Source organism: Homarus americanus, unplaced genomic scaffold (assembly GCF_018991925.1).
Source record: "Homarus americanus isolate GMGI-L3 unplaced genomic scaffold, GMGI_Hamer_2.0 scaffold33556, whole genome shotgun sequence".
In the NCBI taxonomy this organism is placed as follows: Eukaryota; Metazoa; Arthropoda; class Malacostraca; order Decapoda; family Nephropidae; genus Homarus; species Homarus americanus.
Window position 1 is genome coordinate 757,735 of NW_024713392.1, and position 4,708 is coordinate 762,442.

Sequence of the window (4,708 nt, forward strand, 5' to 3'; positions counted from 1 at the left end):
CCGCAGTTATAACAACCAGGACCATCCCAATTGCAGCAACAACCGACTATGATTATATCACCCACGACCATGATTTTAACAACCACGGTATAACCAGGACCGCCGGGTGCAACCTACGACCGCAGTTATAACAACACGACCATGATTGTAACAAGCCACGACCCAGCAGTTACCGGCAACCTCGACTATGATTATAACAACCACGACAATGATTATAACAATCACGACCATGATCACCAACCACGACCATGATTATAACAGCCGACTATAATAATGACAACCGATAATATTATATCAGCCAGGACCATGATTATAACAACCACGATAGCAGTTATAACAATCACATTATGATCCATAACCACGACCATGATTATAACAACTCGATGCCAATAATAACAACCACGACCATGATTATATCAGCAGGACCTGATTATAGCAACCACGACTATGATCGCCAACCGACTATGATTATATCAACCAGGACCATGATTGCGCTAGCACGACTATGATCAGCCAACCACGACCGCTGATTATAGCAACCCGACCATGATTATAACAACCACGACCGCGGGTGCATAACAACCACGACCTTGATTATAACAACCACACGACCGCCAGTTATAACAATCACCACTATGATCCGCCAACCGACCATGATTATAACAACCGCGACCATGATTATAACCCGACTTTTACAATTATAACAATACGACCATGATTACATAACAGCGACCGCCCAGTTATAACAGCGCCGACTATGATTGTATCAACCACGACCATGATTGTAGCAATCACGACTATGATCATAACCACGACGCGATTTACCAACAACCACGACCGCCAGTTTATAGCAACCCGACTTTAATTATAACAACCGACCCGCGTAAGTTATAACAACCACGACCATGACGTTATAACAACCTCGACTATGATTATATCACCCGACCATGATTATAACAATCCGACTGCCAGTCATATCACGACCATGATTATAACAACCGACCGCCGATTACTTAACAATGCGTATAATTATAACAACCGACCATGATTATAACAACCACGACATAATTATAACAACCACGACCATGATTATACCAACCGAGCTATATTTATAACAACCACGACCATGATTATAACAACCACAAACATGATTATAACAACCTCGACTATGATTTTGGCCACCCGACCATGATTATAACAACCACGACTGATCATAACCAAAACCATGATTATAACAATCACGACTATGATCGCCAACCACGACCATGACTATAACAACCACGACCGCCCAGTTATAACGCCACGACTATAATTATAACAGCAACCACGACCATGATGACGCAAACTTCGATACATAATTATAACAGCCCACGACCGCCCGGTTATAACAAAGACGACCATGATTATAACGGCGGGACCGCGGTTACAACAACCCGACTGATTACCATCACCCGACCGCCCAGTTTTAACAACCACGGTATAAACGCCAGCACGACCATGATTATAACAACCACGTGATGATTGCGCGCCACGACCATGATTATAACAACCTCGACTATGATTACTTAACCACGACAATGATTATAACACAATACGGCCTTCATGATCATAACCACGGCCATGATTATAACAACCGGCTATAATAATGACAGCCACGACCATTATTTATATCAGCCAGGACCATGATTGTAACAACCGACCATGATTACTTAACAATCGACTATGATCATAACCACGACCATGATTATAACAACCACGGCTATAATAATAACAACCACGACCATGATTATATCAACCAGGACCCTGAACTGTAACAACCCACGACTATGATCGCCGCCCACGACTAGCAGTTATATCAGCCAGGATCATGATTATAACAACCCGACTATGATCATAACCACGACCGGGGTTATAGCAACCACGACCGCGGTTATAACAACCCGACCATGATTGCCCGCTTAGCCACGACCGCCCAGTTATAACAACCACGACCATGATTATAACAGCCACGACCATGATTATAACGTCACGACTATGATCATAGCCACGGCCATGTTTATAACTGGCCGACCATGATTACCGGCAACCACGACTTTTAATTATAACAACCGACCATGATTATAACAACCCGACCGCGGTTATAACAACCTCGACTATCAGTTATATCACCCACGACCATGATTACTGTGATACGACCTGAATTCATAACCGACCCATGATTATAACATCCACGACCATGATTTATAACAACCACGACTTTAATTATAACAACCACGACCATGATTATAGCAATCACGACCATGATTCCGCAACAACCTCGACTATGATTATATCACCCGACCATGATTATAACAAATCGACATGATCATAACCGACATGACTATAACAACCACGACCGCGGTTATAACAATCACGACTATGATTGCCAACGCGACCGCCCAGTTACGCCGCGCCGACCATGATTATAACAACCGTATAATTATAACAACCGATATGATTAACACCTACGATATAATTATAGCAACCGACCATAATTTTGCCGTCCACGATATGATCATAACCACGACCATGATTATATCCCGGCAGGACCATGATTATAACAATATGGAATATGATGCATGCGACTATAATTATATTGGGACCATGATTGTTACAACCACGAATATATTTGCCAACAAGGCCCTTGATTTATAACATAGGTATGATCGTAAATCGACCATGATTATCTAACAACCGACCATGGTTATAACAACCGACTATAATTATAACAACCGACATAGTTATATAACAACCCGACTATAATTATAACAACCACGACCATGATTGCTAACAACCACAGCTATGATTGTAACCATTAGGACCATGATTACTTAACAACACGACTATGATTATAACAGCCGGGCCGCAGTTATAACACGGGCGACCATGATTATAACAACCACGACTATGATCATAACTGCGACCATGACTATAACAACCATGACCATGATTATATAGCCGACTATGATTATAACAACCATGACCATGATTATTACAACCACGACTATAATTATAACAACCGACGCAATTGTAACAGCCGTGCGGGTTATAACAAAGACGACCATGATTATAACAACCAGGACCATGATTCCAACGGCGACTGCCAAGTTATATCGCCCGACCGCAGCCACGCAGCCGCGACTATGATTCATAACCCCGACCGCCAGTTATAACACTGGGGCTATGATGCTGGCTTGCAGGCGCGGTTATAACAGCGCGACCGCTTGATTATAACAACCACGACGCCAATTAAAACATCACGACTGTGATCAAACCACGACCAAGCGGTGCAACAATGCGACCATGATTATAACCGACACGACACAACCAAATTGCCAACAACCTCATTATGATTATATCACCCACGACGCGTGATTGTAACCAATGCGACTATGATCATAACCGATATGATTACTTAAACAACCGTGGGTTATAACAGCGGCATAAATTTACGCCGCGCTTGCGACCATGATTTTAACAATCATTATGATCGCCTTGCGACCATGATTATATGCCCGACGTAATTATAACGTCGACGCTATGATCATAACCACGACCGCTGACTATAACCGCCACACGACGCGATTATAACAACCACGACTACGTTAACATTCAACCACGACTACGCGGGTGCATAACAGCACGACTGGTATAACAGCACGACCATGATTATAACAACCACGACAGGTATGGCACGATAGCCGTTTATAACAACCACGACCATGATTATAACCAACCTCGACTATGATTATATACTTACGACGCGATTATGCGATCATAAGCACGCGTTATAACAATCACGACTATGATTATAACGCGACCATGACTATAACCGGCGACCATAGTGCAACATGCATGACTGCCGTTATATAACAACCACGACCGTGAATAATAACAAAACGCGACTATAATTCTAACAACCGACCGCGATTGCTAACCACGGTATAATTATAACAACCGGGACCATGATTTCAACAACCACGACTATGATTATATCACCCACGACCATGATTTTAACAACCCACCGCGGCAACCCAACGACCACGACTATAATAATAACCACATGCCATTATTATATCGGCCGGGTGGCGAATTGCAACATTTATAACAACCACGACCATGATTATAACAATCACGACTATGATCATAACCACGACCATGATTATAACAACCACGACTATAATAATAACAACCAGCCCATGATTATATCAACCAGGACCCTGATTATAACAACCACGACTATGATCATAACCACGACTATGATTATATCAACCAGGACCATGATTATAACAACCACGACTTTGATCATAACCACGACCATGATTATAGCAACCGATGATTATAACAACCTCGACCATGATTATAACAACCAGAATGATTATAACAACCCGACCATGATTATAACAATCACCACTATGATCATAACCACGACCATGATTATAACAACCACGACCATGATTATAACAACCATGCTCTACAACCCACGACCATGATTATAACAACACGACCATGATTATAACAACCTCGACTATGATTATATCACCCACGACCATGATTATAACAATCACGACTATGATCACCTACGACCATGATTATAACAACCACGACCAGAATTATAACAACCACGACTATAATTATAACAACCACGACTATGTTTATAACAACCCGA